At 38.9% G+C, this 23,222-nt stretch overlaps 1 long non-coding RNA gene across 1 annotated transcript; it reads left to right on the forward strand.

The window, feature by feature from the left end:
• The first annotated feature begins 4,812 nt into the window (after positions 1–4,812).
• Positions 4,813–14,724, forward strand: LOC125329551. Its single transcript, XR_007205205.1, has 2 exons — positions 4,813–8,429; positions 10,545–14,724. It is a non-coding gene; the product is annotated as an uncharacterized LOC125329551 (long non-coding RNA).
• The last annotated feature ends 8,498 nt before the right edge of the window (positions 14,725–23,222 follow it).

Raw genomic sequence — 23,222 nt, forward strand, 5'->3', positions numbered from 1 at the left:
GCTTAAAAATAAATCCTCTGTGAAACATATTTAAAAATATGCATGGATTTTATTCAATCACCAACTTACATGTCTATTTTATGCCACCTAGGCTCATGAACTTGGCACTAAGAGTGACACTGCACTTAGAAGAGGTACTTAAAGCTAACTAACCACCTCTTGACAGAGGATGCAGTCAAGCCTAGAGAATTCTGCTTTGTCACAGATTTTAGCAGATCCCAAACATTTTAAGCACACAGAGCTTAGTTCACAAATCACTGGGAATAATTAAATGTTGCTGCAAAAGGAGATAGAATTCCAAAAGAGAGCTAAAATTCCTTTTGAAGATTGCCATTTTTAACATCAGCCAATCTCTCCCCTGGCAGGGACAGCATTCAAGTTCAGATTTTAGGCAGTCACTGCTTCTCATAACTTGTTGCTCAGTTCACAGCCCCCGTTTCTCACCAGGACCCCCAGCTTGACCCAAATGAGCCTTTTCCTTTCAAAATCAATGCAACATAAATGTGCAGTGGCACCAGGCAGACTCTTATCTATTATTCATTTGGAAGGTGTTATTTTATGATCCTTATATCAGGAGGGAAAAAACCCAAAATTAAATATATGACACTGCCCATCTCCTTGTCCCTTTCTCCAAAAGTTTCAACTCCCCCTCTCTAATGTTCTGTAAAGTAATTCTTACACTCTGAGTGGCAGTCATGCTGTTTTCAGAGGTTCCATTCTCGCCTGCCAAAGGCTAAAAATATGTCTGGTCACCAGTGCATCCAAGGTAATCCTATTCATATGTTGATGGTCCTTGAAAAGCCCTTCATTCCAACCTGGCAATGCCTAAGAGTTACCTAATTCCCTTTGATTCTGCTTTTCCAGAATAAAATTTTCCCCTTAGTCCTGACAGCATCAAAGTAAAAGTGTAAAACGAGCCAATGTTCAAAAAGATGAATGGGTATGATGAAGCATATCCATCTTTCATGAGAGTAACGCTAAAATTCACCCTCCTGCCCCACAGCTACTCATAAATTATGCCACTGGTTTAAAAATAACAAAATTTTTTAACACAGAGGCTTGGATTCTTTTGTATTTTCACCACAGGCACCTGTTCTCACAAGTGGGGGTTATAGCCTCTGCGCCAGAGTGGAATGATCCAGCATGGTGAGGGATAGGGAGGCAAGAGAAAAGAAAGTTATTTGGATCATGGAATATAAATTCCTGAAGCTTAATTCTCAGTATTTGAGTTCTAATTAAAAGAGGAAATTTTGTGAAACGTGGGAGAATCCTGAGCATATCCCCTCTGAGGGGGACGCTCAGGGCCAGCTCCAGCCCAGTGGAGGAATGTCCCTTCCCACTGGGAGAGATCCCAAACCCTGCTGCAGTCAGCCCCAGCCCCTGGGAACTCCTTGGTGCTCAGGCCTGCCTGATCTACAAACCACCCTCGCTCACTCTGACAAACTTTTCATGCAGAAAACAACAGCTTGTCTTACAAAAGACAGGAATATGTTGTGTAGAAATGCAATGAAGGATATAGCTCTGAAGAAAAACAGATGTAGTACACTCATAACTAACTACAATCTCTTAGCTCTGATGAATCAGTACAGAAACTGGAGCTAAAAGACTCTATAATATTACCAGAATTACATACTGAACTGTCTAAAGGCTCCAAATGGTTTTTTTTCCTGCTCCTCACATATTGGCTTCCCCAGTAGCAGCTCAGATCTGCAACGATGCAAAAATTGATAATTTTCCACATGTGAGCTTCTGTTCCGTTCATCCCTCCCTTGCCAGGGAGTGAAACTCTCTCAGAAAACCCTGGGATCCCACAAAAATGAACACAGGTTATGAATTGTTGAAAACAAGTATTAATATCTACAGAATTAATAATATATGTTGAGGCAAAGTTTCATTATTTTTCAAACTTCTTTTTTGTAACTTGACTCATTGCTCTTTGCATGCAAAATTACACTACAGAAACCACATTATCATCAACTAAATACTGTTTCCACAAATCCAAACATTAACTCACTTTTTTTTTTTCTGTTACTTTGGATTAGATCCATGGAATCCACCCTAGCAGGAGTCATTTTATTTTTAATCATCCACCAGGATTTTAAACATCCCTAAAGTTTTAGACAGAGAACATTGGGGGGCAGGGGGGGGAAGTGCATTTGGATAATTTACATTTGAAAGGTAAAAAGAAATGGAAAATTAGTCAGAGAAACCATGCCAGTGAGTCTAAATTCTTTTTTTGGCGTGCAGCAAATGCTGTTGTAGTGATGGGTAGCTGAGGATGGGAAAAAGAAGTGGTGAAGAGGGATTGAGGGGATGTCAGTAGATGATAAGGCTGATTGCACGTTTGCTAACAGCAACATTAAAGCTTTTTGCTTTGTCATACACAGCTCTGGAAGCAGGACCATGTGACAGCTCCCCAGTGCAGCCTTTTTGGCTCTTTGTGGAGACACAATCCTCTCAGGAAAACCAGCATCACTCTGAGCTTCAACATGTGGCAAGGATCCCAGGAGAGGAATTGTGCTAAGGGAATAAATGATGTAGGTTTGGATAAACACGTTTAGAACCATGTGTGCTGGTACAGCAGAGCAGGGAAGAAGTTGTCATATGTGAAAATACTTTTGGATTAGACTTTTCCCTTCAAATAACATCATAACCTCTGTTTTCAAGATTGTGCACAGCCTAGAAAATCTTCTAAATTGCTCTCTCATACTCAGGTCCAAAGAAGACCCCATGATGTGACCACCACAGATCCGTGAGCCACGAGTCCACATTTTTAAAGCAACCAACATGCAAAGGCTCAAAAACCATCTCAGAAGACAAGAAGAAGCCAATCCAAGCTGACTCTGTTAGCAAAAGGGACCATCCCATCCTTCCTCTTGATCCTGCTTCCACACAATTACCCTGAAGTTATTGCTGGTATTCTGTGGCCCACGGGATACTTTCAGTTGTTTCACTATCCCAATGAAATCAAACCATTTAATTTTTGGAGGTTACATTTCTGGTTTGATGATTCATGCAGAACTGCATGAATACTAATGCTTGCTCAAAGAAGCAGGAAGAACTCGCAGCTGGACAAGGTCAAGCAAAAAAACCCCTTGAGACGATGAATCCAGTTACAAAACTGCACCCTGATAGTCTCAAAAATGCCTTTATTGTGAGTAGTAAAGCCTTGAAACATTGTGCATAGCAATCTTGTGGCCACAGAAAATGTCAAGTAAATAATTTCTAAAGAAAAAGAGATTTTAACACAGAGATTAAATCATTACATCTTTCATTAAAGGAGTGGTAATATATTCTGCCCTGGATCACCTCACATCAGAGACAGGCATAAAACTTACAGCTGCATATTCAAATTTGGGAAGTATTTAAATTTTTATGTAGCTTGATTGCTGTTAAAAAATGTTATGAAAAGAGGTAGTGTTTGATGGACATTTTAGCTGATTTTGTTTGTGCAACAGCTGTGTAAACTCCCTGTGGGACAATCAAAATAAACAAATACAAGGACCAATATAATTTCCTGAAGTGCAGTGAAAAACACAAACAACATTTCAAAGAAAATCTTTGCTTCCCAGACTTAACTTTGCTGTGGACAAAGTAAAATACAACAGTTGCTGCAGCATGCTCAAGATTTCTGTAGTCTGAGAACAGCTTTGAAATATCACTTTTGTGCTATTGAACAAAATGTTTAAAACAAGCATTCTTTGGTATTGTAAGCACAAAATACATGGGACCCTGGTTTTAATAACAAGCTAGCTTGGGTTTTATCTGTTTTGAGTTGTTGTGTCTTTATTTTTCAGTAGCTAAACTATAAATTGATTAATTTAGACACTTGATTCTGGGGTGTAATGGTGAACCTAAAAACAATTAAATAAATTCAATACCGTGGCATTCTAGACTGGTCCACTTTGCTGTTGCTCAAATAAAAATATGTAAGTGTATGTAGCCAGCTTAGCCCTCAGTAACACCATCATTTTGTCAATGAGATACAAACAGGGCTTTAGAATAATACTGAAAGTTAATCCCATAACCGAAATTCACTGGTCAAATTCCAGGAGAGTATTCTAAATTCTGCGTATGGGGGTAACAACACACAAGAGTAGAACCACAATTTAAGACAAATAAAGTAACTGGAATTTTTTTTTATTAACAAACTGCAGAGTTAAATAAAGATGTATTCAAGGCCTTATACGTATGTATAAATTAATATAGAATGTAGATTTAGTCTGCTGTTATCAAAGTGCACAAAGCAATAAATGAGACCGAAAATCAGAAAGGACAAGATTTATTATTGAGGTCCAATTGAAAGCATAATCCAACAAATATGGCTATAGCTTTTCTGTATTGCCACACAGCAATGTGTACAGAACCAACAGAAAATATTTTTTAAAGGTCAATCAAATAAACCCCTTTTGATTCCTTCAGTTGAGAACACATTGCACTGTTCTAACAGACATACGAAGAACTCCAGCATTATGTTTAGAGGTAACCAGATCCTTGAAATGCATGACCTCTGACAATTTTACCAGTATTTGACTGCTCCTATTTTGAAAAATCCCTTCTGATAGAATTTTTCTTTTCTTCAAATTAATGATCCAGATCTGCAAAGATTTTCTTGTAACATGCATTTGTACAGTGGCTTCAGATCTCCCTGAATCAAGATAAATGTTTTATAGAATCTGTTTCCAAGCTGCAAATTCTTTTGAGAATTGGCAGAGTCAGGGACTTCATAGAAGCTAAGCAGGGCAGGCAGATCTCCCTGAAATCAGATTTGTATGTCTGGATTTTGCAGTGTAAAAGCAAAGCACCTAAGAAAAGACAGCAAGTCAAGAGGTGCTACAATCTCTGTGATGTACAGTAAGTTAGCTTTTCATACAAGGAGTATTGTTGTATTGAACCTTGATAGTGTGCCCCAGCCAAACTATCTTTAGCTATTCTTAGCAGAGCCCTCAGAGTGGAAACAGGCTGGAATTACACTCACCTGCTTCACCTGGCTTTTCCACCTTCAGCTACAGCACTTCAGCCCCAAGAGGGGTTTTAAGCTCCAGTCTGAAGGTTTGAGGAGAAAGGTGGGGCAGGCTTAGATCTGCTCTCTGTCCTTTGCTGGCTTGTTGTTTGTATTTCCTGAACTAACTTGGCTGCTGATCACTGGAGGGGTTTTGCTGCTGCCATCATCTCGACACTGCTTGCCTGGATCAGGAGTCCCACCTCTCAGAGCCCTCAGGAATTCATCAAGGACTGAAAGGTAAACTCTGCTAAATTGGGAAAGAAGAAGCTGAAAGACTAAATACCAAGACAGCAAGGAATAGATAAAAAAGGACTGTGCTGCACTGGATTAAACCCAATCATATTATCAGAAAAGTGTGTGTGGAGCTCATGGACAAAATAGAGAAACCAATCAAACAATGTGAGATCTCAAGCACAGCAGTTGCAAAATGTATATGTACTGTCTTATGCAAAAGTTGTAAAATGTAAAAGTAGAGTAGTAAAATGTAAAAGTAGGTAGAATGTATAAGTAAGCAAAGTGTGTCAGTAAGGTGTTATGTCAAAGTTGTGAGATGTGTGAGCACAGGGGTATTTTAAAAAATAAGACATTCTGCATAATCATATTGATTCGTTGATCAGAAAGCATTCCTGCAGAGTATCTCACTAAAGATGGCTCATTCGAGTTACTTGCTGCTTGGACTGAGTGGCTGTAATTCAAGATCAAGTGTGCTGGACTCCAGTGGACAGTGATGTATTATATTCCTGTGAAGAGGAAGACAAACCTCTGCCCCTTCCCATCATATTCAGTTTCAGGTCTACATATAAAGAGGGTAATAAATAAACAAAGCAGCTAGGAAAGAAGGGGCCAGTATACTGATAAGCACATCAGCTTTTCAGCATGGTGCTAGCAGTATAAATGCCAATTTTGGGGGGTTTTTTAATGGGAATTAGGGGAATAGTTTCCCTCCAAGACAATACTTTAACAAGGCTCAGAATTTCTTCAGGATGATCCTTCACCAGCAGGATTTGTGACTTTCTGTCCACTGGCAATCTTTGACTTCCTGTCTGCAGGATCCCCAGCTTGGCCAGGAATTGTGTCCTATACCTGAAAGCAAAGCTGGTTCTGTTTATCAGCTCAGTTATTTCCTCAGACTTCCCTGGCAATTCCTTCAGCTCTGCAGTTCTTCTTTCCAAGTACCTTTGCCCCTTTGGGTCCCATCTGGTTCAGTATTTATTGATTTGGTTGGAAGGTTTTGACTTAGCTCCTCACAGAAGAGACCAGATATTCAAAAACCCCTCTTGATTTCCTGCTGTCAAATACATGCCTTCTTCCAACCTCAGTTTTCATCAATCCAGCAATGCCTCTTGCTGCATCCCTTTTCCAGTTCTACTCTCTCATTTCAAAGACTCTGCATGCAGTCCCTGCTTTTCTTCAGAAACTGTCTAACCATAATTTGATTTTTAGGTTTGAGGGGATTTTGTTTGTCAGTTTTGATCTGATGACTCTAATTTTTTTTATCTGCAGTTTTCTCTTATCCCAGGCCCTTTTAGAAGGATTCCCACCTACAGTGTGAATTTTAAGATCTGATTATACTACTGACTGTTCTATTTTCATCTAATTGTCTTTAAATTGATCCTTACCCTCTGGAACTCAGTAGAATCCTATATTTAAATACGTGTCCTAATGCCCTTTGACGCCTTGGGGTAAACTTTACCACTTGTTCTTTTGTATTTCTCTCTTTTTGACTGGCTTGTCAGTACCACTACAGAGGCTGTCAGGACCCACACAAAGCACGTGCATTTTGTGAATTAATATTTATAAAGACAGGCAGTGGGACGTGATTTTCATGAGAAAGGTTTTGTGCTAAACACAAAGTGGTTTTGTGTTAAATTGTTCATCAACAAAGAACTAATGCATCAAGGAATGACCTTTACTTGCTCATCTATGCCATCAGTCTTAATTTAGAAACCCAGCAATGCCCTTAAACAGGATAATTATGAAGTTAAGCTCACACATAAATCTTCAGTGTAAAAATTAGGCATATGGGCTGAGGGATATTTTAGCTTTCAGTTTTCGTTCTATAGCACTTTGTTAGCCTAGCAAGAAGAAACTGAGGAACAGCTTGTAAATTCAGGGGGCGTCATCCTGAGTCCTCTCTTGAATTCAAATCAAGGCCAAAAAATCTGGGACAGAAATACCTCATATTATTTCCTTAATTTTGCAAAACTCTGAGTACAGGTTTGGTGAAGTCTCATTGCCTGCTCTTGTGCTGTAGAGAGCCTGGGACTGAGTTGTCACAGGCGTGTGTGAGTGACCTCAGCTCCCATCTCCCAGTGCCTTTCTGGGATTCCTGAATCCAGCCTTGATGAGAAAACTGATTATGCTTCCCTACAGAAATACATTTTCCCGAGAAAGGGGATCTAGAAGCAAACGGGGCTCCTTAAATAGCATTTAAATGTTGTAACATTTGATGTTTCTACCCTGCAAAGATGAGATGGTTGCTTGTGAAGCAGCTCCTTAAATACACATTACACCTAAAAATGTACTCCACCAAGGGCACTGAGGATGGGTCAAAGCACAGGCCATGTGTCCAAGGAATCACTGCACGTACAAACACTGTCAGCTGAGGGACTTGCACTCCCTCAATCTTTCTCAACTGCCCAGTATTTATTCAGTGATTCCCACTTTTGTGCCTGTGCCTTTTCTTCTTGTCCAAAAGGATCTGTCCACCCTTTTGTGATCAGATTCAGAAATCATTCCAGAAGTGGTGTTTCAACTGCAGGTACAGTATTTCCACACACGGATATTGCTGCAGCTCTTTCTTTCAGCTGCCTTTTCTCCTCAGTGACCCTGAAGAAGTTTAGTTTTAACTTACAGACTCCAACTGAGTTGGCTGCAGAGCACTGGGCAAGTGTTAGCTTCAGAGTCACTCTGAGCCTTTGTAATTTGCTTTTCACGGTAGAAACTTTCTCCTTTCATCCAAGAAAGAGTGATATCCCCCCCCCCCTCCCCAGCTGAACCAGTAACACCAGTACAATCAGACTTTCACTGATTGCCATGTTCCTGTGATTAGGAAAGGCTGCATCCTGTAAGTGAACAGAAACACTTGTACCATTAACTCATTAATGGAAATCCATCAGGTTCTACAGAGACTCTGTGCTCCATCTGCAAATGCAGCTGATTGTGCTGTCCTGCACAGACCTGCCAGCTCCCCCTTGCAGACAGCAGATTTAATCAGCAAAAATAAATTGCTTGGGAATTAGCTCTGCAGGAAAAGCTGGCTCAAAAATGGATCAATTTTATTGTTTCAGAGAGTTCATAAGTGTATCATTTTTCCCCAACAGACCCTTCTCTCAGGGAGATATTAACTGCAATGGAGCAGGCTCAGTCATTCATATCTTTATAAGATGGGCAGGCTTATCGCCATGTGAGACGGCTAAAATAGGTGAGCTGTGGAATCTGTGAAGGGTCATCTATCATAATGTGCTGGGTAACCTTCACAAGCATGCCTAAATGTCTTTGATTAAGAGCTTTTCTTCTGTAACTTGTGATAAATGCTGGAATATTGATTTTCATAAGCCTGTTACTGAAGACAGGGAACACATTCCAAAGCGGGAATTGAACAGTAGCTAAAGAGAGAAAACTTCAAGCTTTCAGAAAAAAATAAACAAATAAATAAATAATTGCCCACAAGGGAGAAAAAAAGAGAGTTACTTTTTCCAATGTCATTATAAAAAGGTTGTAAATGCCTCGGAGGAAAAAGGTACTTTACTTTAAGATTACTAAATTAAGTAAAGGATGTAAGAGGAAAATGTCTTTAGTATCGAAGTCTGTGGATTTTCTACAGCCCATAATATAAATAGGGACCCAGTCTGCTAAAAAAAGATATCTCTTACAAGTATGACATTTCTTCTCTCTGATTTTGTGCAGCACGTGTCTGTAGCAACATTTAATACGACAAGAAGTTGTTTGCTGAAGATTCATGCTCTTTTAAAGAGAGCCCTCTAGGCATGTTTGGAAAAGTTCCACAATCTGATTGCTGGTTTCTCCTTTTACTCCAGAAACAGAGGGATCCTCAGTGCTGACAATCATTGTATTCAGAAAATAAAGTGATTAAATTAAACAAAACAGAACATAGAAACACACTGAGATTGCAGAAAAACCAAGTACTGGGACCTGAAATTATGTTTTTAAAATATCCACAAGACTTATATTCTGCTTTTTTGTTCAAACATCTGTATGTTGCTTTGTATTTTTTCATAGAAAACAGGGAATAAGCATTGATAGAAACACCTGTATTTTCCATGAATCTAAATTTCAGAAGCAGACAGAAGAATTCTGCCACTGTTTTCCATTCTCATGTTTATAACTTTAGAGGTCACAGTTACCCAGTTAGATATCAGAAGGAATAACAGGAAATGTAGATGATCAATTCCCCATCAAAACCAAGACACATGAAGGTTGGTGGTGCTCAGCATTTGGAGTCACTGCTGCTCTCCCAGCTGTGCAAAACCTTTTATTGCTATTCTACCAGCTACCCTTGGCTTGCCTCCTCCTCTGTCTTCCAGAAAACCAAGGTGAGATTTCTCATGACATTGATCCCAGAATCAGAGGGGACCTGTTTTGATAAAGCTTCATGCAGAGCCTGATGACACCAATGGAAGGATTTATTTTGGTTCTGACAAGTTTTGTATTTCATCTCCAATGTATCCATAGAGACATCTTGTCTTCCTCTCCTGGCAGGTGCTGGCTCAAGAAACAGCTTCAACATTACTACTCTTTAAATATCAGAGAAACCTATTCCCACACAAGTTCCAAAATTTCAGTTACTCATTCCAAATAAACTGTGGGCTGGATCTTTCTAGTACCAATTCTAACTGTTGGGTCTTATACAATCCATTAAAATTCTCATTTCTTTTCATTACAATGGCTTTCTTTTTTATCTTCTGTTCATTATGTATATATTGTTTAGAGGATAGCACTTCAATCTTTCCCCCATTTCTAACAGTGCAGTCATGCTTATCCACTACAAACTTGATTTAATTTCTTAGCAAGGGCCACAGGGAAATTGAAGAGGTTCTGTTCATTATCCTGCCTTGTAATTATGTTTCTAACTCTGTTTTCTAAAACAGCTCCTAGATGCCTCTTGTTCTGGGACTGGTTTGAACCTGAGCCGTGTCTCATTATCTGACATGTTTTTAAACTGCTGAAAGATAAACTTGGGAACTACTCACTGTGTGTCCAGTAATTTTAAGTAGGAAAAGGTGTGAGGCAGTGCATTCAAAGGTGTATGAATTCCAGGCTGGATTTGGTTTTTTTGAACTTTGTGATATTATTGCTAGCACAGAACAATCCATACAGATTCATCCACTTTTAATAGCACTGCTTAACTCCACAGCATCCATCACAAGGACAGTATGTACTTGATTATATTGGTGATGTATGAATTTTCTAATAACGTTTGGAAGAGCTAATGACTAACTGGCTAATTTTGTGGTATATGAGGGAGACTGAGGTATTTTTATTCAACTGGCACTAATTTCCAGTCTTCCCTTTGAAGATAACCCCTTGGAATAGGAATCTATTCCCCACTGAAGAGTAAATTCAACTTAGAAGACTGTGCCAGGTCATGAATTCCTGAAATCTATAGAGCTGCATGAGGAGATGACAAGCATTAGCAGTAAAACCTCTTTGCTGTAAGAAAGAGTTCATTGCTGCCTAGAGGACTCCAAACTACAGAAATGGGATAAGAAAAATCTCAAGGGAAAGAAAATTTAACCTTCTGATCTTCCTTCTCCTGGGCTGATGGAGAATCCTCTTGGTCAGTGCTGTGACAGTCCTGAGAAATACTTCAGCCTGGCATCCCTCAAGTGTCCACTTGCCATGACACAGATTAGATCATTGACAATTTTTCTATTTTTAAAAGAATTGTCTTTGCTCTCTAGATCTGTACAACCTGTGCACTGCTAAAAATGAGGAAGGAGGCAGGGGTTGGTCAGTCGTCACATTTTTCTTGAAGCAGTCATCAAAATTGGCATTTATTTTTCTCCCTTTGTGCTACTTTCTGTAATGGCAAATCTTCAAGCATCAGAAACTGGACTGAAAACAATATTACATTCTGCCTTGAGGTATATTTTTCAGATTAATACCACCTATACAAGAAATAGTAGCTTCTTAAATTACTGACTCCAGGCTTTGTACGAAATGCAGCTCCACAAGCAGCTCTGAGTTTTGGTGGCTGTTGGTGTAGAATAAATGCACTGTGCAGGAAGCACCTACTAGGATTTGCAAAGACTCTTTGCAACAGCTTCAGCAATAAATAAGTAGTCTCATTTCACTTATGTTGTCTCCTCTACCTCATCTGACCCAAACTCTCTGACACCAGGAAATTGTGGGTTAAAGAAAAGAGTAAGTTAGGTATATCCTATTTTATTTTTCTGCTAGAGCTATTCCACTCCATACCTGATTCAATATTCCTTGTTTCTTTGAGATGCATCCCAGACTCAAATCTTTTGCCCTGAGAACACTCCAACCTATAGGCTGCAGACTTAATTGTGGATATCTCCATTTCATTCCAAATCAGCGAGTACTTCATTAATATTACAAACCCCTGCAGCTATTTCAAAGTTCTCTGCAATGATTACCTATAGCCCCCTGAGAGCACTTTCCTGGAATATAAGAATGTGGTGTAGACCCTTTTTCATAGGAGCTAGAGGAAGACCTTCTCTCATACCTCCAAGATGTGTTTTAAGAAATACGCTTCATAAAGCAAAGGCCTCTTTGCACACCTTAATGAGTAAAGTATACAGAAAAAATTCCTTAAGTGTTCACAACCACGTATGCTGGAAAAAATTTATGTTCATCACAGAAAACAATTCAGTAAAAGCAAAATATGACAAAGGACACTGAGTAAAACACTAGGATGGAAGCAACAAAAATAATGTGAATACTCTCTTCAGTCCCTCAAGGCTTCTTGCCTGTGGCTAGAACTCATCATTATTTCCCCTGGAACTGTCCTTACTCTCCTGTTCTTGAAAAAAATCTATATCATGGTTTTATCCTGATGTTAATATATTTGAATTTAATGCCAAGAGCACTAGAGTGGGATAATGGTAATTACTCGAGTACTTTTGCAAAGGTATGGTCGTGAATCTATCAGTAGCAGTAGCTGCAGGTTTTCTGTGTAGGGTTTTGAGAGAAGAGTGAAGAATCTGCATGAACAGCTTCAAGGTGAAACAGTTCACCATCCTCACTAGATTTTCACCTATTGCAGACATTTGTAGTTTAAAAGAATCTTGAAACTGAGAGAATTAAAAAGTCATCCATCTGCCTATGAAAGGCTGACAGGAAATTATATTCTTCTAAATAAACAGTTTTAGTTCTGTGTCAGACGGCACTGTGCTATGCTAAGAACCACTCTCTAACCACTAAAAATCGAGGATTTCTCCCCAGGTTTGAGTGGGAGTTTTACTCCTTGTGTGTGGAGCGAAGGAGTATCAGATCCATTTGTGACCCATGCCAGGTCAAGGTGCTGGAGGGGCTCCTGCCACCCTGCTACACTGAGTAATGAAATACCTTCATCAGCACTCCTGGCTTTGGGGAACATGAGGGGAGAATCTGCTGACATTTGGAGAACAGCAAGCATTCCCTTTAATATTTTATATATTTGTCAAACAAGTAATTAAGCTGTTTTGTAAATGTGCTGTAATCATAATAAATACTCAGTGGAAGGCCTCAGGTAATGAGGGTTGTGCATTGCTGGGAATGGGCTGACTGGGTAAGATACAGTCATTTGTAGATTAAGTCTCTAGAATTCTCTCAGTGTAAAAGGACGGGCAGCTCTGGAATTTATTACCTCTCACGAGAAAATGAACAGAAGCCTTTACACTCTCCCTTCACAGACATTTTTTTCCTGTGTTTTTAGAAGGTAGTCTAAATATTTCAGAGGTTATTCACATTCCACAAACTCAGTGCAGTTCCAGTTGATTTATTGGAAGGTTAACACATCTGTGTTCTCAGTGATATATTCCTGAATACCTGATATGCCTGAATGCAACTTTAATTCAGAGCTACATATGTTTTGAAGAGAGACATTTTCAAAACAAGAATCTAACAAAGCTCATTTGAGCAAACAGGGCAGGAGTCTGTGGCCCCTGCAGTCAGGGATTCAGAATTGAATGAATGTAGATGCCCCTCTAAATAAAACTGAATTTATCAAAACAAAACTGTGGATAGAGCCCCTGAATAGTTCTTGGTGTCTGGTATAAAGGCCTGCCTGGATTTGATTTAGCAGATAGGGAAGAAAAAGGCTCCCTGTGAAACAAGTTGATTAAAAGCCATTCATAATGTGATAGAGAACTGAATTACTGAAATAATGCCTGAAGTGTGAGAGCTGTTAATATCACTTTAAACAAAACTATCACATAAAATATTCATTAGCACACAGAAAATTAAAAGATAACATTTGATTAATCTGTTTAGTCTCTAAACGACTAATTAATCTCATTAATATAGTCAACATTTTATGATAGATAAGAGAAATTATGGCAGCTATATCCCCTTCTATGTTTAGGGACAGCTAAAAGATATTTTAAAATATCAACTTTTGCCTGGATATTTCTGGGATGTCTTCATGGAGAAGAAACAAAGAGCAGCAGTTGCCTGGAAGTACAAGGAGTGAGCAGAGCTGCAGGACAGCACACTCCTTTTAACAAGCTCCGTATTCACACGGATTTATAACCTTATTATTGAGAGGTCTGGAGCCACAGATACAGCTCAGAGCTCATACAAGAAAATTGGTTTTCATACTTTCCTTCTTCTGTACATTTAACAGTGATTCTTTACCTATTTTTCTGTCTAAACTTCAGCTGTGCCACGATTCCAAATGATTAAAGCCTTTCTGTACAGTGCAGTCAGAAACAAGACATGAGTTAGGGTTTAAGAGTCCTAGCCATTGTAATGTAGGCTAGGCTTGTTCCTGCTGCTGTTTTCTACTGATTGTAAGGGGAAAAAAATATCAGAGCTCCACTTAAAAATATTTTTTTGGCAAGGAATTTAAAAGTTAGTCATAAAATGCGGTGGGTATTGAAGCAATACATCACAAATCGGCTTAATGAGGTGCCATAAATATGTATGTACCTTGTAAAGACAGCTACCCAAAGATTACCTCTTTCAAAAGCAACCCTGTACTAGTATCGTGGGAGAGAGGCTGTTGAATCTAAGGATGGTTTGAAAACTAGATACAGCATCAAACTTTAAATGTATTTTTGCACATTAACATTTTCCCAAACTTTATTCCAGTTTCCCATTCATTGAGTCGTTACAAGAAAAGGACTGCCTTGAGCAAGAAACTTCAGAGTTTTCGTGATTTGTCAACATTTTTTAACTCCTCAAAGGTGCTGATTCGGCAAAACAGAGAGGAGATGAAAAATTTCAAAATTCAAAATACTTTGTAATTCTTCCTGACTTATAATTATCCCTAAAACTGCTTGGTGTTCTCTGTATGCCTTAAAAGAGCCCATGTTAAAGTTCAGATACTTTTTCCTTCTGGGGAGAAGGGAAAGGAGACAATTCTTTTAGGTGGAACCCAAAATGAATGCCAAAATTTGCCCTCATTGACTACAGTTTAAATGCACTCAGTCATTTCATTATCTCCAGTGGTGTGAGTAATGTCCTACTTTGCTCTGGGTGGAATTAATTCCCACACAGGCAGGGAAGTGCTTTGGGTTCTTTGAATGTGCTATACCCAATGCAAAAGCAAAAAGCAGAAATGTTGTTGTGTCCCTAGGAATCAGAGGCTCAGGAAATAATTGACTCCCACTAAAATGGTTTTATTCTGTTGCAAAAATAAAGACACTGTACAATTCAGCTCAAGATATAACAACCCTTACAATACAAACAAAATTTCAAGCAAGTAATATTATCACTGACTTCAGCAGAATTAATAACTGCCTGAATTAATCCGTGAGTTAATGTGCTTTTTTTGGATCAAACCCTAAGAACTTTTGACACACCTCTCTCTGTAGGAAGAAAACTTGGATTAGCTAATGTACCCTTGTTCTACTAAAAATACAGCCATTAGGACATTTAAATTAAATATGATTAGTCAGCTCTGATTTAAACCTCAGTATCTGTAGAGTTTTAATTAGACTACAGTAAGTGAAACTCATGTGCAAGTTTTGTTAATGCTGCAGTGCTCAGTGGCCATAAGTGTCAAAACCCATGGAATGAACCTCTCTCCATGTACAAAGACTCCAGGAAACTAAACCAGGAGCAAATTAAAGAAATAAAATTGTCTCATTATGGATCTGTCATGTAGTTAAAACAAAATGGAACCTCTCTTACACCAGCAAATCAGTTCTCCCTTCCTCAGTAAGGGAATATTTTCTGCCTCTCTAAAATTGCTTCAGTGCCAAACACTAAACTCAGGCAACACTAATAATGCCAAAAGAATCAAAGATGAAAAATATTTCTTGGAAAGCACCATCTGTTATCAGTCTACAAGAGGACTTGTAATTTGTGAAAAACAAGAGTGCTGTCTGAAAGGGGCTGCTTATGCTCATCTGCTACATGTTTCCAAGCGCTTACTGAAAGCATTTCACTTTAGTATGGGAAGCAATCACTGAAGTATTCCAGGCTGCCCTTTAAAAGCAGTGATGCAGCAAACCTGTGACAGAGAAAAACAGAGACTTGTCTATTAACTACTCATTGCAACCTAGCAGCTGCAGAGAGAAAAACTCAAATATACAAGACAAAGCAACTAAGATACATTATTTCTAGTAGGAGATTAATAAAAAAAAAAAAGTTAGGTTTCCAGGAAATATTAACAGCATTTAAAGAAGCTAAGAAACTTAATTAATGTGGAATGCAACTCTCTGGTGCCAACCTAGAGCTTCCAAAGACCGGTATCATCAAAAGGAGAATAAATATTTTGAGGCAGTGGACTGAGATGGGCCATCAGAGTGGCAATGGATGAGTGTAATCCAAGAGCTGGAATGAACTGATTAGGAAAGAGTCCATGAAAACCTGTAGAAAATACTAAGATGTAGTCAGGGGGAAACAAACAGAACAAAGATAGCTTTTTAAAAACTTTTCTTCGTGTGCAATGAGCCTGTGGCTAAACGAACTTGTTTAAAAGAATATTTTTTTCCAGTCATCTTAATCAGCAACTTCCTCAATGTTCTAAAAGCAGAAATGTCTCAATGCTCATAAATACTCATAAATAATATAAGCATCCTAATATAATTGAGTTCATTGGTTTGACAGAGGAAAGAGAAAACACATTATCCAGTGTAAGTGCTGCTGGCAATCCTATTGAAACCAGGAAGGGGGTTGTTACAATAAGGCTTTTTAATATGGGTCTAAAGCTTTAACCAGAGCTAAAAGCCCTGTGCCGTATCTGTTCCCTCAGGTATATCAGTTTTACAATGACATTTATGATTTCATTATCTTCACTGGCACAGATTTAGGTGGAAGAAGGGTTTCTCTTGGCATTTCAATATAAAACACACCGCACTGGAAAGACCTCTCTGTGCAACTCTTAAATATTCACCGCATCTATAAACACCTGAAAATGTTAGAACCCTCCTGCCCATGAACCAGGAGTGATTTAAACTTGACAGCACAACCTGCTGTCTCCTGTGTCCTTGTGTCCTGACCAGCCCTTCTGGTGCCAAAGTGCAGCCTGAGTAGAGCCAACAAAACCACTGTGTAACAGTGAGATATTTGGGTTTTACTGCTTCCACACCAGTATAATATTGCTGACATTCATGTAATTACCCCTGATTTCCTCTGGTAAAAGGATACAAAACTGTGTGGAACAGATAGATAGGAGCCTCCAAATTAGGACACAATCCTTTCAAATTAAGGAAAAGTCTCACCATACTTATTTTAGACTGCACACTTCAGTGGCACCTTATAAATATTTATGAAGTTCATTAATGGACATATAATATTTGAGCTTTAATTGCTTAAGGACATTAAAACTTAATTTCAATAGAGGTCATTTAACTCCTGAATTCCTAGTGTACCAGTTCCAGACCTTTAAAACTTAATGGCAGTGATGGGTTTTCCATCACGGGGTCAGAGGCATTAGCAAACGTAATTTTCCAGACCCATCTAAAATATGATTAATTCTGGCCTGTGCATATGAAATTATCTGAGTTATCAGAGTCATGGTTTGTTTAACATAGGGCAAATCCTTTAGACTTTTATCTTCTATTCCTCAAATAAACTTCTCAAGTTGACAAAAGCAATTAAACTGGAACAACACGAAGTCACATTTGGAAATTATGCTAAAATTCACAAATGAGGTTAATATTCCATCATAGTAATGGTTTCATTAAACACCCCTAAGCGCTGTTCTGTTTTTATTGTACACATTACAACACTCTACCAGATTCCAACCCGAAAGCCTTTTTGAAATTTTTGTCATTTTATATTTACAGAACTCTACTACTTGATTTAGCTGCGTTCTCTGCTCTTGAAAGTCAGTGGATTCTCTCCAATTGTTCCTGGGAAAATAAGTTTGCTGTGGTTTATTTCTTTAGCTGGAGTAGGTGGGAGAAATTTTGATGCATTTGCTTTGTTTCATTTCTACCACCAGTAAAAGAAATACGTTTTTTGGCCATTTTAGCAAACCTTTATTGCAGCTGGCTTACAGAGTTTTAGAGGTACTATTACTTCAAGGATGTAGCTCCCACAACAGTAAAACAATATACAGTTCTTTCTACCTATTTTTGTTTTGTTTTATTTTGCAGTGCAAAGAGGGATGAAATTTAGCAAACTCTAATTTCAGTGAAGAGTTTAATGAAGAAACCCTCCCAAAGGGATTCCCTCATCTTTAAAAGAAACCACCATGTTCATGACTAGATATTCCAGCTGTTTCCCACAGTTTGGCAGCATTCTGCAGTAGTGGTAGCACACCCCTACGTTGACAGCCACATTTTAAAAATCACTTTATAATGTTATTGGAAAGCAGAACCTGGTCTTCTTTCTAAGGCAGATCCCCCCATGTTCTTAGTGGCTTTTTTTTTCTGGACAAATTCCTCTTGAAATAAACTGTATTTTCTTAGAACCTTTTAAGATCAGTGGGTCTTTCAATAAACCCATGAAAATCTAAAAAATTTGAATCTTTAATCAGAGTGATGGCTCTAACTGAAATGCAGCTATGACAGAAAGAGAATTGGCACTGAGATTCTGAAGGATAGCTATGTATTAACGGACTAATGTTAATTAGTCCGTTACTAATTAAGTAATATACAGACATTCAAATAATATTGGTAAACGAAACGGTGTCTGAATACATGGAGGTGGTGGAGAAAACTCATGATCAACCAGTATAATGAAAAGTCTGGCAGAGCACAACTCTCTGGAGAATGTTTCAGTGGAGTGAGATGCACTGATCAGCCAAATATGAATTAGAAAGATCATCTGCTCCAACCTTCCAGTGGAAATGGGGCTGTTGCAAAGAACAGGTGGTGTCCACCATGGCTTTGTCAACACATATCTTAAATACCTCCATGGATGGGAGATTCTATAATGCCCTAGAAAATTTTGGTTTGGTACTGCAGTACCTCTCTAGTGAAAAGGTTTTTCCACCATGTCCATTCTGAATCTCCCAAATTGAAGTTTAGGGCCATTCCCCTGTGCTGTTCCATCCACCGTGGAAGAGTTTGGTTCCGTTGCCTTTGGCTCTTCCTGTCAAACAGCTGAAGGTTGTTCTCAGCTTACAAAAGCCCCTCTTCAGGTTCAATGCTTGGTCTAGGTCCCTGACCATGCTTTAGCCCTCAGCTGCACTCCCCCTGTTTTCCAGCAGGGCTCTGTTGATGCACAGGCTTCCTCATCCCTCATGCAAAACATTTTTGGTTCAAGTCCACATGGTCCTCATTGTCCCAGTCCTCAAGTTCCCTCTGAATTGCCTCTCAGCCATTTGGCAATTATTCCTCCTGCTTTAGTATCAACCCAAAATCTATAGAGGGCACACTGTGTTTTTTTGCTGTGACTCCCGAAATATAGAGCAATGCATGGTTCTGCCTTGCACAACATTTACCCTCCTCACTGCTACAGAGGGAATTGTCTTGCAGTCAGAATCTGAGTCACATCTGCCAGGGTGATCACAGCTGAGTCAAGGCTCCCTCTCATTACCCAGCCTGCAGGCATAATAAATGCTGAGCTCAAGGAGTAACAGCACTGAGTGACAGTTTCAGCACATTTTGTTAAAATTTTTTGGTATGAAAGGTAGATACTGCATAATAAAAAGTGAAGTTACATTTTCAGGAAATTATTTCTATTTCTTCATAAAATTAATTTAAATTGTAATAAAACTTTTTAAAAAAATAAGATCTCTGTTTCAGTTTTTTCTAGATGAATCAATTTCATTATCAGTTTAAAGCCTATGTTATCATTTAGAAACTGAAAAAATGAAGAGTCAAAATGTAGAAGTGTCTGTTTAGTTTAAAATCTATTTCTTGCTTTTTTAAAGGAAAACTATTATCCTCAAACTGTTGACTCCACCACTGATACAAATGCAATCCTGACCCAAAACTGAAAGCCTATCAGGGTACACTTCAAGGTTCTAGGAGGTGTCTAAGACTCACAAACCCTTTTGTAACCATCCTTTACTGTCTCTTGTTTCATCCTCTTTCTGTGAGTGTGATATCTGTATGTCTGAAAAAGACAGAATACAAGTTAAGGGTGTAATGGCAGGTTGTTTCTGTAAGTTGTAGCAACCTTTCTCAGTTTTACAATAGGCTTCCTGTAGTTTTTAACTGATCCAGTACAGATTTGGGCATTTGTGTCTATCTCACACCCTGCACAAGGGATTTCAGGGCAATTAACCTTTGGGATGACGTGAATAAGAATCCTCAGGGAGGAGAAATCCAGGTGAAAAAGCAAAAGCAGTGACTGAGCTGAGGCTTTGGAGCTGAGCCCTGTGCCCAGACTTCACTGATAACCAGTTTTATTTCTCCACACAGCCAGTAATTGTTGTGCCACAACAGTGCCTGTTTTGGAACAAGGTAAATCTCATCCCCCTTGCAGATGGCCCTTCAGCAGCCTTACTTTCCATACTGAAGGGCCAGTGTAATTCAGAGTGAAGTCTGGCTGACAGATAAGAAATAAAGCAAGACAGATACCGTCCTGAAAAGTAACAACCAGGATTGCTTTAACAGAGCATTTAAAAAAAAAAATCTTCAGTCCGCACTATAATGGAGCTACTTCAATAAATGTATTCAGGGGTTGTGTTTAATTGAGCTCTTAGGATTTGGCTGCATTTGGAAGTTTACCAAAATAGCTAGTCAAGAATAATTACCAGGTTAGGCTCTTTAATTGAGATTTAAAATGTGTTTTTCCTGTTTAGTATAACCTATGCTGGAAATATGCCTGAAGAGCTGTTTTGGAAAGATTCTGAGAGTAGATAAATCTTTATAATTATGAAAGAGCCCATAATGTAATACAAAAGGACCAGGCAAAGATGATCCATCCCAAAGAGAAATTTCAAATTTGTACTAGAGAGTCAAATATGAGTTGTGGGTTAAAAGAAAAATGGAAGTGTGGCATCTCACATACCTCAGGTCTCTAAAGAAATTCTTACAACTTATTAGTTTTGATTTAACCACATTTAGAAGATTTCATTAATACTTGGTAATTGCTGTAAGACGACTTGATTTTCACTTTGTCTGCAATTGTACTCATTCAGTTTGGCTACCAAAGTTCTTTTCCTGGAATGTGTTAAATCAACTACTTTAAAATATTACTATGTTTTGTACTGAGAACACATCCATGTGGCATTTATAGATCATTCTTCCATAACTAAGGCAGTACTGTATCAGTGAAAAAAAAAAATAAGCTGAAGTAGAACCCATCCCTCAATGTCTCCTGGAGACAGAATAGCAGAGGCCAGTGCAGGAGAGGCAAGTGCAGGACTCAGAAAATGATGCTAAATAGCCAAACAACATTTAAATACTGACAAAGCAACTGAGGGGAGCAGTTTTAGAGCATTTACATCCTGTGCCACTCATATGGATCTTCTCTTCATGCCTGAGAACACCAAGGGAAGTTCACCCCTTGAGACTTTCAGAGGTTCTCCCATGGTTGCTCTGGCTGGAGACTGTGACCATGTGAGAGGCAGCAAAGAGGGGGCAACAGCAGAATGGGAGAGCCAAAGCACTGGGAACAGTCCTAGAGACCAGTGAATTTAATAGGCACCCAGATCCTACTTGAGGGTGTAATTCTGTAAATATTTTGAGTGCTCTGTCACTCTTGCTAATTTTATTAACACTTTAGAAGGTTTGGGGAGTTTTATGAAATAGTGAAGAGGCATAGCAGGATTATATCCGTGAGGCCACTCCATGGGTTCAGGGAAATAACCTGTGCCAGTTTTAGCAAATTGTGTCCTCTCAAACACACATTACATATCATTATAGACACAGCTGGGTTTGGTGCTTTTGCTTTTCTTTAGTCAGTTAGGAGACTAATTGACCTAGCTTTACAAGAAGGTAACTAGTAGGAATTCTGGGTGCACGTGTCCCTTTTTATGGATAGTCACTGAATCATTTAAGACTGCAGGATTCTAAAGCATTAAGTCCATTTTTTGGAAAGAGTAGTGACACTAACAAAGGCCAAGGAAGGGCTGCCACTTTCTTCTAGCAGTCCTCTAAAGCTCTGAAATAAAAAGTTACCCATTTCCTTGTTATTCTACATAAGTTTTTCTTTTCCCTTCAGGAAAATCATGCCTTTTCCTGGTCTTAAAATCAAGAGTCAAACATGGTTAGAAGAGGAAAAGGGATTTTACCTTGGTATTTAGTTTAAGGATCCTTAGGTGCACCACGTCCAGGTCATATGCATCAAAATGCCCCCCCCCAAGTATATCCCCAAAAGATCGGGTATATCATTATAGGTCTTACTAATTAGCAGATCTATCAAAGATCACCCAATGAGGGGCTCCAGTGAGCCCCCCTCCCCAAGGAACCTTCCCCTGGATGGTTCTATCTGAGTTTACAGAATGTGTTCTGGAGAGGGTCTGGGGCACACTGATCCCTGGCTACGAAGCTTCTAAAACGTTGAGTCTCTTAGCTTGACAAACAAGTCCAAGGATGTAGGAAAAAGCACTAAGAATACAGAAGTTGCAAAAAGGTATAACAGGGGTATAAAAGAAAAGGCAAAAAATCTTCATGGCATCACCCTGATGAACAGCCAGAATGAGAAACAGAAGTTTTCTAGGAATTTTGGGACTAATTTCCTGCAGCTAGGTCTCTGCTAAACACAACCAGCCCCAAAATGCTGCTGCATATGCAAACTGGATGTGAGCAGCTCAGTTCATCCCAAAACACCTTGCATCACGGCACTGCTACATCTCCAACACAACTCAGGATAAGCCTTGGCCACCTATTTCTTTTTCTGTCATACTGCAATGAAACTATGCAGCAACAACCCCGACCATGCAAAGGAACATCCTCAGCTGGTATAAATCAGGGTTATTTCACCAAACGCAATGAACTGAAGCTGGTTTATGTCTCCAGCAGCTGTAGATCAAAACAGTATTAGCGTGAAACCTGCTGTATAGAGCTATTTAGAATTATTTCTGAAGTGCCTAATCCCCAGAAGCTTCTTTTCTGGTCATTAATCACAACGTACTTGTTATCCTGATCTGCTAATAGAGCTGCTGCGTAAAGACTGCAATCCTAGTGCAGAATTCTGCCTTGCCTTTTCACACTGTAGAGTGTTTTATTCGTTAGCTTCACAGCAATTAAGTGAAGTCAAACAAACCCCACTTGAATGTTATATCAACACGGAAAGCGTTGGAAATCCTGTGACCCACTGAGGTTCTAACAAACCATTGATTATATATTTGCAAATGTGTGACTGCAGAGTTTGATCATCACTTGTTTCGACCACTCTAACAATAATTCTAGGACACATGAGAAAGTTCAAGTTTTTCAGATTTCCCCTTTTTAAAAATCTAGATCATCTTGGGAATGAGATCAGAAAATTCTGGTCATTCTTGGAGCTACTCCTGTTTATAAAATGCCAGATCACCACAAACTATAATGATGGATATGGCAACTGATTGAAAAATAATTGAAAGAAATACCTTTGCAGACTATATAGATGACAGAATTGACTCTCAACTTTCAGTCTCATCCTAAGAAATTGCATTTTGTGAGACTGCAATCACACTCAATGCTGGAAAGAGACATTTATTCTCTGGCTTGTGAAGACATTTCCCTATGAAGTCCCA

The sequence above is a fragment of the Corvus hawaiiensis genome, chromosome 8, assembly GCF_020740725.1.
Source record: "Corvus hawaiiensis isolate bCorHaw1 chromosome 8, bCorHaw1.pri.cur, whole genome shotgun sequence".
Taxonomy (NCBI): domain Eukaryota; kingdom Metazoa; phylum Chordata; class Aves; order Passeriformes; family Corvidae; genus Corvus; species Corvus hawaiiensis.